Genomic DNA, 14,583 nt, shown 5'->3' with positions numbered 1-14,583 from the left:
AACAAACGGGTGCATCATGGGTAACGTAGTGTCAAATAAAGGGACGGACATTTAACAACAACAATAATAATCATAATAAATCAAATTCGTATAGCGCTATGAATTTTTGGACATTAACAGACGCTAATCTTACGCTAATCATCCAACCAGCTAGCTAACCTACTAGCTAGCTAGATAGTGGAAAATGAAGTAAATAAAAAAAAATTGCCAGAAAATTACACTTAACTCAAATACGTAAAAGGGGAGTTAAACGAGAGCAGGTTTTAAGTGTGGTATATTTTTTTCTGAGCAAAGACCCCTAGAAACCGTTTCCTGGGTGAAGTGTCAGCACCATCATCACGGCAGTGAGAAGTCATAGCAGACTTTCAGCTTCAATGATAATAATAAAAAGAAGGGTAAATATAACAATTTTCTATGCATTAACTCGACACCATCCATCCACCACTAACTTGGCCTTAAAGGGGATTTTTGTCCAATCTGCCCCTTTGATGTTGGAATCTGGCTGTGAGAGGATTTGTTTTTGATTTAGACTGAAGGCTAAGCTCTCATTTCTCCCCCCCAAAAGAACTGGGCAAACTGTGGGATTTTCTGCATACCAGCTGGCTTTGAGAGTGAGGGCATGTGCATACATATGTTTTTTGCATGTGTTTGAATCAGCTAAAATGAGATCTGTGCTTCCAATTTCTATTAAAAGTCGTTTAATTCCTAAAAGACGTGGTCGAAGCTTCGCCCACCGTCCCACAGACGCCGCCTCAATGCCCGAGGCCTTCTGGTTTGCTCCTCACCTGAAACAGAAAACCCAAATGGCAAAACGCCTATTTACCGAATGAAACGGGGCGCCGCATTAACGTGATGCATTTTTTTTAGCTCGATTCGACAGGGTGTCAAATCTGCGAAAACACACAAGGCGTATCAAATCGCAAATGAGAAACATTTTAGGGTTGTGTAGTTTGAGTTTGTGTGTGTGTGTGTGTGTGTGTGTGTAGAGGAATTCTTTTATAAGACGAAGTTTCTAACTTTTATCCTCTACGCCATATGTCATCGCTGCAGGAAAATCAAGAAGTATTATTGTTAAGAAGTCTGTTTAATCCAAAACACCAGAGAAGCAACACAGCTATTGGCAAACACTGGTTGTCTGATTGTATCAAGTCGTCCTGGTTATTCTTTTTTTTTATAGTCTCTTCTGTAAAAAAGCTATAGCTGCTCCAAAGTGTGTGTGTGTGTGTGTGTGTGTGTGTGTGTGTGTGTGTGTGTGTGTCTCACACTGATAAAATGAGATTATATTTGATAATGTGATTTTCATCTTTTCTTACTAATGGAAATCATCCACAACAAGATGTTTCTATGTGAGTCGTCCTTAGCAGCACAAGTACACAATAACATATTGCTCTATTGGTGAAAATGAGAAAATAAAATAGTCAGACTTGATTAAAATGAACTTATTTCCAGTCATACATGTAATAGGTTATCAGTTCTGTACTAACCCCTGGAGTTGAAGTCCTTTAGTAAACACATAAAGGTCTGATAGATTTAGAACGTGCCGTAAATCAGATTTAACTCCTGTTCTCCTGCATTTCCTTCCTCGCAAATCTGATAAAAGTGCACAGAACAACCAGCAGAAAAGCAGGTTAAAATCCTCCTGCTGAAAAAGACTTTTTTTTAGGAGGATACAAAAAGAAAGATCAGGGCGGTGATGACAGATTTATACTCTCTGGACGTATGTTGCTGTCTTGAAGATGAGATTTTGACTGCGTGGAAGGTTTGGCCCTACGCCCCTCCATGAAGTGTGCACTCAGTCGAAGTGTACATAAGTGCGCAGGTTACAAGTGTGTAAAAATAGGAGGATTGGGACAGTACGAGCTACTTCATTAAAATCCAAAATGGCGGGTCTGAGTGAAATAGTAATAACTGCCGTATGGGTTTTAAGAAGGTGGCGGTACAGTATATCGTGATGATCTGCTTTCACAATTTCATAATGGGAAACTCCTCTGCTTTCCGAGCTTCCATGGTTTCCACCTGTCAGCTCAGGTGAGAAGCCCCTACCTGGAGACCCCGGGTCTTCACTGATGGCCATCAGCTTCAACACGCCGTTCTCACGCATCAGGGAGCAGAGAAACGACGGCGCTTGCTCGTACGCACCGTGCGGGATGCCGCATCAACACCGAACCTGGTTCCAGTTAAAAGCAGAAGCCCCCACAACAAAGTCCCTAGCAGGGGGAGTCGCAACGAGGAGAATATCATTTTCCTCTGGCCTCTGTGATCTGCCATTCTTACGTTACACTTTCAAAGCCCGGTTCACTGGCACAAGTTCTGCTCTCTGCATCTCTGAGCGAAGGAGGGAGTGCTGCTGCGCTCCCCCCTCTCTTCCCTTCTCCTCGCTTTACCTCTCCTCATCTGGAAAAAAAAAACGGAGAGGAGAAAAAGAAGTAAGGACTTTGACACAGATGGGATAAGATCTGTTGAAGTTTTGTCTCCTACAATAATCCCCCAACAAGCTGTTTAAGCCTGATGGCCTCCTGGTACAGAGTTCTGTAGGATTCACAGGCTTTTCATAAATGACGCACCAATATGAAAATTTGAGCCGATATCAATATCCGATATTGATATTGCTGTTGTAAATTATTTTTTACGAGATCATGTATCAATTTTGCCATCCTCTTCTCACAACATACAAATGGCAGCAAGATGAAAATAAACACTGGTTACTACTAGAGGTGTGGCTTGCTTCATAGTTTGGTATTGATCCGATGAAGGGCTTGTTGCCGATACCGATACTTTCTATTTAAGAGTGATATATCATCAAACTTCTGACCTTCAGGTTTTTTTGCTGTTTTTCCTTTGAAGTGTTATGTTCAAGCCTAGGACAGAATTTGAATAAAGTTTATAAATGCTTATGAAATACTTTAATAGCATATAAACATGATTTGTGTATTTTTCATAAACGGTGGAAAATATAATTGAGAGCAAATCGGAAACATCTTTTTTGAGATGGAGTTGACAAATACAAAAATATAACAAAATTGAAAGGGTGTGTGGGAAACTAAATATTAATCTTACCACTCTATTACCAATCAGATTCTGATACTGAATTATCAATATTATTAATATTTTTGAATCAATCTGCCCTCCTTACATAGCAGGCCAAAACAGATATTAAAGGGGCAGTATTACTTAAAATTGACTTATTTTTTATTTTTACTTCACGTTATATTATTCCCTCTTCAAAAACATACCTGGAGTGTTGCCTTGATCATTTCATGCATGTTTAAGAAATCCTTTAGTTGAATGGCAACCATTCAACTGTACAAAACTCCTGGTTGGACCTAGCCCCGCCTTCAAAGACGAAGCTCCTCCTCAGAGCTGCAGTTTCCAACCTTTTGAGCTTCCGCCTCACAGAACAGCAGTCTCCTCTTGACTCCCCCATTCGGCTCCTCCAGACTAGCCAGCAACAATTAGCAAACACCTGTTGGAACTGAGCATCTGCTGAGCTCGTTATAGGAGCTGCTTCTCAATACAACGCTGGTAAACCGTTGTTAAAGGTTTAATAGAGGAGCCATGTTGTGACGACTTCCTGAAGGCGGAGTTTCAGAGAGAACAAAAGTTTCTTAAAGAGACAGAGGCCCAGTTTAAATTTCTTGTTAGTCACATTTAATATATGCAGCATTTTTTATGACAACTGAAGGAAACAGTTATTTGACTGTGCAATAAAATGACCTTGTGCCTGGAAAATATGTAATAGTCCTCTTTTAAAAAACAATTAACATAGGCTGCTACTGACGGTCCATCTGTCCCTACTTTTTCTAGATTTTTCAACTTTTGCCACTGAAATGAACCTTAATCCTGATGTTTCTCAAACTCTCTGAGTGCTGTTTGCAAAGTTTGTTCTGCTGCCTTTGCTTTAGCTTGCTGTAAAACCTGCTGTTTGGGTTGAATGGCAGTCAAACAAGCCTTTTTAATTAGCTGAACTCTGTCACAGGTGCAGCCTAATATGACTACTTTACAATCTTGTCCGTTTTACCACCCCCATACTGCAACCACTTAAATTTGATAATTTATTATGAGCCGTTTTCAACACCGATTCCCAGCGATGCAACACGCTAAGACATATTTAGCGCAATAAATTAGGGCAGATTTAAGCGTCATATTTTTGATGGACACGTTTTTAAATGTCAGGCCAGACGCTGGATTAATACGCCGCTCTCTTCATCTGCAGTTGCGCGATGCATAATGTATAGCCCACCGAGTTATCTCCAGAGCCTTTCATGTGTTAAACAGATCTTGATCCTCGCAGCAGGAGGTTGGGGGGGATGTTATTCAGCTGGTATTTATAGACGGAAGAAAAGCGGCTTTGATAGGACGTCTCTTGAACGTCCTCCAAGAGGGGATGTACTCGTGTCCTCAGCCTCTTGCCACATCCCCTTTTCATCTCTTTTTATTCTCCGGCGAACAATATGTGGACCTGCCGAGAGTCTGTGCGCGGAGATCTGATGCTCCGTTAAACTGTCAAGAGCCACAAAAATCCCATTGAACTCATTTATAAAAGTCTTTACAGGTCATCCAAGGCCCGATCCCGTCATCAGACATCCAAGGAGTGGAAAGCCGATATTCGTTCAAAGCGAATCTCGTTGTCAGCTGGCATTCCTGAAAGTATTTCGCCAAGAAATCTTATTGCTTTTCTGACACTTACGGCGCTTTTACAGATGCATTGACACCCTGTGAACTTTTTCAAATTTTTTTCCCACTTTGCAGAACTAACTTCACAGCGTTTTATGATATATGTGTGACAGACCAACGCTGCAGAAACACAAAATCTCACCAAGTCATTCCAGCATAGTTTCTAGAGCAAATACCTCAATATACTTGAAATAACTTGGAAAGAAACTTTTCAGCAACTTGTCTCTTAGACTTCTTTGTATTCCTCTGGAGACTGTTGTGCAAAGAAGGATTTGCCATAAAATCAGTAACATTATGGTCAACACTGAGCATCTTCTTCATGAGACTGTCATACAAGAACGGAGGGTCTTCAGTCGGATGCTTCTTCAAAACCTCTGTAACAGAGATTGCTACAGGTGATCCTTCATGTCCACAGCCATCAGCACCGACTACTGATGGAAAATTTAAATAATGTGAGTTAAAACAGCAGAAAATTTTCTTTTGTAATAAAGTATTTTTTTAATTGAATTGAAAGTCTTAGCTTAATTTAGTTTACCTTATCTTACATTGCCTTAGATTAGCCTACCTAAGCTTAGCTTACCTTACCTTAGTTATGATAATCATTGGGCATCAGGTGTTAAGTCCTTACAGCTTTAACTCTACATGTTTCTTTTTAATCTCGACCGTTCAAGTTGTAGCAAACGAGCCTGTCTCCTAGCAACCAGGAACAAGACATCATCTGAGAGCCGCTGTCCTGTTTGGAAGCTGATCTGTCCTTATGACCATTACATTGATTAACAAGGCTGGGAGAGGAGTAGTCATGTATTGGATGATCAGGGGCCAATTCATTACTTTTATGGCTTTCAAAATGAAACAACAGAGCAACACAGATGATGTCACAGAATGTTCTGTTTTGAAGTTTAACAAATTCCCATGCAGCGATTAGAAATTAGTTTTAAAATATTCACAAAGTAACGCACTTGGAACTGGGTAGGAACTAAGAAAATATTCCTTTTTTTATCTCACTTTTTGCGGCAAAACCTCACAAAGTGTCGGCTGCTTCGACAGGGTTAAAGTAAAATCCCGGCTTTTGACTTCTCTGTCATTCTGAAAGATGGCTCCTGCTGCTGCAGCTCTTTGTTTCTCTCTCTCTCTCTATGGAAGTAACGCATCCATCCATACATCTGTGCAGCAGACCACAGAGGGAGAGCGCTAGGCTACATGCAAATAATCAATTTGCTTTAGAAGTCTGCTCCGCATGTGTCAGGGATGTATCGGGTTGATATGAGGATATATGTGTGGGCATGAAAGTTTGCTCTGTGCTGGCGGGGGAGGGAGAAACAGAGCAGGAGGAAACGACGATAGCTAAGTGATGTGAAACATTTAAAATCAATCAATCAATTGAGTTACTTTAGGGTGCTTTGGTCTCATAAAGTTTCAATTTGAAATCGGGCCTAAATCATGATTAAATGCGTTTGAAGAACAGAATCAACATGTTAGCATTAGCCTAAGCTAGCTACAAACTGTGTCAGATGAAAACATAATCAGCACTACGTCCGTTTTCTGAAGTTCTTTAAAAAAAAACCCCACAAAAACGTACATTTCTCTTTCCGTACTCTTACTTAGAACCCATGTGATATATCTTTTCTTTTGCAGAAAAAATAAATTACAGGGAGAAAAAGATTTATTGGACTTTACAAACAATAAGTAATACAATTTTGCATAATCTTGTGAAGACATTTATTTTGTTAAAAATAAAATAACATCAACCGTGATATTTTTACTTTGAATGGCACTGAGATGAGACAAGTTAGATGTGTTTGAAAAACAGTGTCTTAAGTCAGAGGCTTCTTCAAATTCACTGTAGCGCAGGCCGCTACAGGAGATCATTCCTGCCAACAGCTGTCACTTTGTCCAAGGAATCTGAAGAATTTGAATTAATATGAGTTACAATAACATTTCATTTTCCTCTGGGATCAATAAGGTACATTTGAATTTGAATTGAAGCGATTTATTGTGAGGAATAAAGGTATTAAAACACATTTTGTGAGAATAAACCAGAGATCGCAGGGCTGAGCTAAAAAACAATTTCATTCTGTTTATGAAAATACAAAAAAAGTAATTTATTAGCACATGCATGCTGGTTTGTTCAAGCTGCTGTTCGTCTTGTGAATGAAACCAAATGACACATCGACTGGACGTAGACTCATTAGGACAGACTCGCTGTCCTCTGACCGCATCTCCTCTCCGTCAGGTCAAAGGTCTCATATTAACAGGTGGGCAGATAATGCGAACCAGGAGGGAGGTCATCCCCGGCTCATTCACGCCGCCGCGGAGGAGAAACGACCGTGGAGCGCGGGATTGAGATTACTGGGATTGAAGCTGGCACTTCACACTCCTCCAAAGCTCCGGGGATGGGGCCAGACTCCAGGCGTCCTCTGTGGGTGGAGGTGTGGAAGCTCCACTTCCTCTCGGCCCGGCAGCAGGAGACCAATTAGGAAAGAAAATGAAAGACTTTTTTTTTTAACCTTTCTTTCATCTCCTTATCTTTCCTTCCTATCTGTTTTCCTCGAGGTTGAATAATGAAAAGCAAAGACAGACTTTTGCTTTCATGTGACGTGTGGATGATTCTCCACACACAGCAGATAAGAGTTGGATACTGCATTCTTGTATGACAGAAAAAGGGAAGCATAAAGTTGCAGCTATACATTAAATAATTGATGGCTTTCATAAAAAATAAAATAAAATTTTAAAGTCTTCGGATAGAAAAGCTGGTACTAATTTGACAAACCACTGAAAAGATTCTAGATTTGAGATTTAAGTACTATCTTTTTCTTTTTTGGTTGAGATTATTTTTGTAAGATTAAGTTAATAATCACTATATAATGGTTAGTAGATCATCTTTTATATTCAGGAAGTGATATCTAAAGAACAATATTGACTGATGAACTGATTTACTACTATTATACAAAATGCCTTGGAAACATACTCACCCTTTAAACCTTTTCCACAATCATCCCATTATAGGCATAAACTTTAACGTGTTTTACTGGGATTCTGAGTAACACATCAACACAAAGTAAAGGGACGTAATAAATGTCTATTAAATAAAATTTGACTAAATGTAATAGTTGTTGCTGGTTTGATAACTGGCACATGTTTTTCTGACGTTTTTCTGATGTAAAACACTTCGAACTGGTTCGTTGCTGAAATGTGCTGTACAACTAAACTTGACTTAAAATTTGTAAAAATCTGAAAATGTGGTCAATCATTTCTATCAATGAATTAAACTCGGAAATAAATTCTCAAAGCAGTAATTCAGTTGTTTTAAGTGCAGCTTAAAAAGTTTTGGGGGAATTTCAAGTAGTGATAAATAATTTGACTTTGTTCCTAAAGCTGACTTTATGTCTAACATGAAAGCCTTAGTAATCATGAACTGTTTATTGATCATTTTTTTATGCATTGTTATATTTTACAATAAAAGAAAGTAAAAGAATAAATGTAATCGGCCTGAACATCTGCTATTAGCACCACCTAGTGGTCTGTTAGAGTTTCACACATTCAGTTCATTTTCACTGCTTGATGTACACTGAAAAAAGAAAACGGTTYATCTGGCGAATAAAAAGATCTCATTTGTTACAAGTAATCAAATTAAGTTCATATAAATAACTATATAAAGTTTATTAAGTTGTCATAAATTAAGTTATCCAAATTTAATTTGATTACATGTTACAAATTAGCTAAAAAAATTTTAAGTTGAAGCTCCATTCTGTTTTTGCAGTGCGTCCTGTAATCAGAAAGTGAAGTTGTGTGTGCGATTGCCAATCAAAAATCTGCAGGAACCAGTCCGTTAGTTTGAACTTAAAGTCCTTTTTAATATCTGTGAAAGTTGCAAACATTGTGTTGATCTCACCGTAAGGTGAGAAAATAAACAGAAATTCACCTGGTTACCGATGTGAATTAGAAAAACGAAAAGGCACATTTTGACCCAATGTTCTCCACATGGGCCGTGTTCACTTTTCTATGGCGACTCCAATGAAAAATAAAAATCTGATTCAGTCACCCGAATCCACCATCTTTGTGGTGTTTGTGGGCCTCGTTTAGCGCGGGATCTCTCTGCTTTGTGTGATTTTTCTTTTTCTGTGGAGGAAGCGAACGCTACTGTTGACCAGATGTGGCGTCGCTCCAACACGCTCACTGGAGACGGCCAACCTCCCACGTCCGCTCATCCTCATCTGGGTTTCCCGTATGATATACAACCCTGGAGCCGAGATGGTGATCACGGGGGCATCGTTTTCATTAGCCCAGCTCTTTCCCTTTCATTCACCCGTGGGATCTTTTGGAAGCTATTACCCCCGCAGTTCGCTTCATGCGGTTACAGACGGCTTGCCTCGTTCCTGACCCCTTGATTGTTTTGTTGCTAGCTTGCTTTTCTACTAAAAGATGGATGGAAATGTTTGAAACGTCCCACCCTATCTTTTCTCTCCGGTGCCATTTGTAACAAAGATCAAAAACACTCTACCTGACCTGCAGTGGAAAACTGATAGGCAATAATCTAAAGACATAAACAGATTGGTAAGATGTCATGAGAAGCAGAGCACATCTAGACGCATCTCCTGCTTGTTTATTAGAAATAACTCTGGTATGAAGCTGTAGTAATATTATAGATGCCACAGTCGGCTTCAGATAACTAAACCTACATTTCTGCCAATATTTATTTGTATTTCCACTTCCTCAAGCTTTGGCTTTGACCCCAAAACGCATGGTTGTAACCTAGCAGTTAGCTGCCTGCTGCACTAGCCTGGTAAAAACCAGCCCTTTGTTGTACGCTTCACTTCGTCCAGAAAGTCTAGACCCTAAGCAACGGGTCGTGGAGGCGTGTTGAGGTTTTAAATTTGACCCAATCGCCAACGTTTGGACATGACGTATGTAATGCACCAGTTTACCTGAAATTGCCTGCGCTGCAAACAACCGTCCTCCATTGTGAAGTGCTGAGCAGAACAAGATGGCTGTTAACGTTAGCCAATGTTAATTTGATGTTTATACGTGTGACCAACACAGACTGAACGTCTTCGTTCACTTTGTCCGCTGCCATTGCTAAAACTAGCTAGCTAGTTAGCTAGCTAGCTGAAATACAATGCTAAAACAGTGCAGAAAGTCGATGTGATCGTTCACAACTTACAAGATAATTTTATTGTAACGGTTTTATTTGTATATTCTTAAAAGTTTTTATTACTAGACACTTTCAGGTTTTCATTAGTGATCCCTGAATAGAAATGAAAATAAAATCTGAGGATGATTTGGCTTCTGGCCGTGCTAACAGTAACAATAATAATAAACTTTTTCTAATCTCTGAGCCGTCCTTCTGTGTTTTCTGTTAACAGGTTCACAGAGGAACGTGTGTTTGTCGTTTTCCGATAAATGAACTCGCAGTACGGCAGCTGACATCTCAGCCGAGGAGGAAACGTTCATCTCAGGTGAAGTGGCCGACCCAGAATCAGGCTGATGTTTAAACTTCCTGGCCCAGAACCTGACAAACTCGTGTTTCTTCCTCTCCAGCTTTCGGCTTGGAAAAACGCAAAAGTAAATTATACTCCCGACTGTGCATGCGTTTGCATTTTACTGCGATATGTCTTTCACTCCTCATCTTCTTGTCATCCAAGGCAACAGGGCCTTGCAAAAAAAAAGTACAAAAAAATGTAAATATTACAGACAAGTGATTGCATTTTTTCCCCCGCTCTCCTCTTTTAATTAAAAAGAAATTTTGAGCACTTACCGCATATAACTAATACTGCGACTCCTTGGAAAGAATTAATCATTGCTTTTCATGACAGCTCAGTGGTATGATTTAGGAAAATAGATGATGTGACTGTGAAATGTTTTAGTGGGATGTGTGTGTGTGTGTGTGTGTGTGTGTGTGTGTGTGTGTGTGTGTGTGTGTGTGTGTGTGTGTTAGATCTGGAAACACACTTCTGATTTATGTGAGTGGGTGGGAGAGCTGCCATTTCAGACAATAAGCAGAGGCTTGTCAGTCTGCCCCCGGATAGCTGCGGGTGTGAATCCCTCAACGCTGGAGGCAGCTGAATAAACTCAAGACGGAGAACGCTGCGGCCGGAGACAGGCAGCGGAAGAAGAACGCGTTAGCAGGACGCAGGCCCGCTGTTTACATTCGGGATCATCACTTCTGCTTTTAATGCTTCATTTACTGTAATTTACATTTCACATCTGACCGTTTTCATGCATCCCTGCGGACATGTTTGATGCTGGGTTCTTACTGTGAAAGTGGCTGAAAATGCTGGCTGAATTAAAGGAAGCTTACGTTCAAACGAGACTGAGTCTTAAAGGTTTCTTAAATTAAAATATGCAAACTGTTGTTTTTTTTCTAATTATGTGTTTAGCAGGCACGTAATGTCATTTTATAGCAAAATCAAGTAACTATGTTACCTTCACTTGTTATAAGAATATATCAAATATAAATTAAACTTAAAAAAATTTTACTTTGTAATTTTAACGCCTTGAAATTGGACGTCTGTCTCTTTAAGAACCTGCTGCTCTTTGAAACTCCGCCTTCAGAAAGTCACAACATGGCTCGTCCAGAGGGCGGGGCTGTAGGTCCACCCAGGCGTTTTGCACAGCTAAATGGTTTCCATGGAGATTGAAGGATTTCTCAAACATACGTATGTTTTTGATGAGCGAATAACATTACAACATGATGTAAAGCGCTAAAAAGTGGATTTTACATAATGCTGCCCCTAAATGAAGTTTAAAAGAAAACACATTAACTGCATCGTTATAAATGAGTCTCCATTCCTGTACTGTCCCACTCAACAAAATGAGAATGACATTAAAGACTGATGTGGCTCATTCAATGCTTAAAAAGAGTAAAAAGGTATTTCTCTTTATGATAGCCACAGAAATCCTTCTCTCATAAATTAAAGACGTCCATTTGAGTGATATCTGTAATGTTTTGACAGATGACGTAGTGAAGTTTTACACTCACAACTGTAATGCAGACTGATTATGTGGAGAAAAGTGAGGCTTACACCGTTTGACTCCAGGAATTCAAATATTGTGGTAAGTTCTGTTGAAAAAAAAAAAAAAGAAGTAAATACTATCATATGTGGTGATCAGCTGCAGGACTGGGCCAGAAATTACAACCCGAATGCTGGCAGAATATTTGCATTCATAGCAATAAATGATTTGCCAGTGTGGTGAATCACACATGCAGGAGCTTTTAAAGCTTTCCAGTGAGTGCGGGTTTGTTAGACCTCCAAATGCATTCAGACAAGAAGACTCTGCACTTCCTCATCCTCGCTGTATAAACCGCCGTAAATAAATCTTCACTTTTTCAACTCAAACTTGAGTCGGAAGCTTCACTATCATTACTTTAAGTATAGGGTAAGAATATTTGGCACTAAACTCGGAGAGAAAGTATTAGCATGAAGTCAGCTCTGAGTTAGGGTTTGTAGTTGAAAAGTGACAAATGACAGAATCGGCTGTAGGAATAAATTTTAAATTGCAGCTGAAAAACATCTGAAGGTAAAAATATGCCCCCCATAAGTTTTTTGTTTGTTTTTTTTTTAGCCTAGCAACAGATCTTTTAGTAAAATATTTGTTTTTGGCAGCTTAATTCGAAGTTTTCAGATTAAAAAGGAGCTTTAATGTGAAGTTCATGTAGCTGAATGCCGTAATTTGAAGCTGCACTACATGACTTTTATGAGACTTTTTTTTTTTTTACATATATGTTGGAACTGTCACGATGTGATATCACACAAAAAAATCTGTGAAAAAAAAAATCGAGTTCCTCTGCCCAGTGTTAACTAGAAACAACCAATCAGAGCCAGGAGGAGGCGGGTCTTAGAACATAGTTAGCATGGCTGATAAGTTGGATTTCTTGAAACTTTAAGTCAGTTCTCCATTATTAGCACCATAGACATGAATACATTAGCACATTTAGAGGTAAGTACACTGACCCGCCTCCTGACTCTGATTGGTTGTTTTTGGGACATTTCCTGGCTCTGATTGGTTGTTTTTGGTGCTTTTGCTCAGACACCACTAACAGCACAGAGAGGAGGTGGAGGAGATCGATCTTTTCACAGATTATCTGCCTCATAATAACGTCACGATAAGGTGACAGTTTTAACTAATAAGCAAGAAACATTTTTTAAATGTAAGTTATATATCGCAGCTTTCTGTACAATTGTCACTGACAAATGAAATGTACATAATGCGGTTTATTCATGTAATCAACGTGTATTTTATGCCCTTTACTTACTTCGCTGGCTTAAACCTCTGAAATTTGATCGCTTTGTTTGTGAAGTCTGCTCACCAAAACGCCTCACCTTCCATAAAGACAACGTAATAGAAGCATGGGATAAGATAGAACACACACACACACACACACACACACACACACACACACACACACACACACACACACACACACACACACACACACACACACACACACACACTCCAGCAGACTGACAGATCCATCATGACTCATAATTCCTCCTGAATCTCGGCAGCGTTCCTGTTTGCCAGCGAGCGGTTCGGCCGGGGGGAGACAGCAGGAGGCTCCAGCTGCATGTAAAACAATCCATCACACGCGCTTGAGGTCCGACGTGCTGACAGCAGTGATGAGGCCTGGTAACAGATATTACACATCTATTACACATGTGAACACACCCATACATATGCATTAAGACAGAAAAAAAAAATTGCGCACGGCTTGCGTTTTAAAAAAAAATCTGGTTAGGAAAACGTTGAATTTATACCCGCCAATCAGTGGGGGTAATTTCCGTGCATCACTTGGAGTAAATTCACTGTAACATTTACTAACGTGGCACCATGCAGATATATATCTGTTTTTATTCTTTTTTATTTAAATTGGTCGCTGTAAAAGCGCAAACGCTGCTGTTTCAGCAGGACGTGTCCAAAGCAGGATATGCTTCAGTAAACTTATTCGTTTACGTATTTTCTAGCATAATGTCTGCTAGTTACAGCAATTGGCAGTTTTTAATTTAAAGGTTGAACGCCCAGGGTGGTGTTTGTGCAAGAACTGTCCATAAATATCACCTATTCCAACAGTTTGTAAAACATTACGCCAAACAACAATTGAAACTGAAAATTTCCACAAATATGACATAGTGAAAAATTATGTACTTACTATTTACTAGAGATGAGAATGGCAGTAGTTGCATTTCAATTTGACAAACATGTTCTTAATAAAAACCCTCGTGTTTCGATGAAGACGAGCTGTTTTCTTTTTTTTTTGTCCATATCAAAATTGGTTTATTTCCCAGAACTGCAATAAAGATACTTTTTTTTTCCCCATCAAAGGTGTCACAGAACATTTAGCTTACAGGACAAGATGAGATTTTGAAAGTTTGCTTTCTTAAATAAAGTAAACCTTTTGTTTTGTGGGTGAGATCTGTTTGTTTAAAACAGACAGCAGAAAGCAGTTTCTCCCATCATAAGCTTCACGAGACCATATTTTTTCACCTTATGAGTATTTTTTAAAACAGTATAAGACATAAAGGGGAAAAGCTAAATTGGAAACATTTGAATGAATTCCACAAAACATTTTTGTTTAATTATATCTGTAAATCAATGTAGAACCAACACAAATAAAGAACTTTGCACATGTGCCTTATTAATAGAAAAATAATACAAGGTTCCTAATGTTTGGGGGATGGATCGGTCAAATTTAGGAAGTATAATGAATTCATACAACAACAAAAAATGCCACAGTAGAATAAAAAATAAAAAAAAAGGTCTGTGTGTAAACCTGAGTGGTGTTGAATGTGATGGAAATGGTAAAAATCTTTATATATTTTTTTGTTTAATTTAATAACAGTATATCTTAAACAGGCAATTTAAAATCCCATAAACATATTCATAGGAGTAATGTTAACAAACTGGACTTTT

General features: G+C 39.1%; 1 long non-coding RNA gene across 1 annotated transcript; it reads right to left on the bottom strand.

The window, feature by feature from the left end:
* Positions 1-4,890: 4,890 nt before the first annotated feature.
* On the bottom strand, positions 4,891-8,071 carry LOC103477938 (uncharacterized). Its single transcript, XR_535721.2, has 2 exons — positions 5,260-8,071; positions 4,891-5,105 (listed from the first exon to the last, which is right to left on the bottom strand). It is a non-coding gene; the product is annotated as an uncharacterized LOC103477938 (long non-coding RNA).
* Positions 8,072-14,583: the final 6,512 nt, after the last annotated feature.

Source organism: Poecilia reticulata, linkage group LG2, assembly GCF_000633615.1.
Source record: "Poecilia reticulata strain Guanapo linkage group LG2, Guppy_female_1.0+MT, whole genome shotgun sequence".
NCBI classification, from domain to species: Eukaryota; Metazoa; Chordata; class Actinopteri; order Cyprinodontiformes; family Poeciliidae; genus Poecilia; species Poecilia reticulata.
Note: the sequence above shows the minus strand (reverse complement) of the source record. Positions and strands in the feature narration are given on the sequence as shown.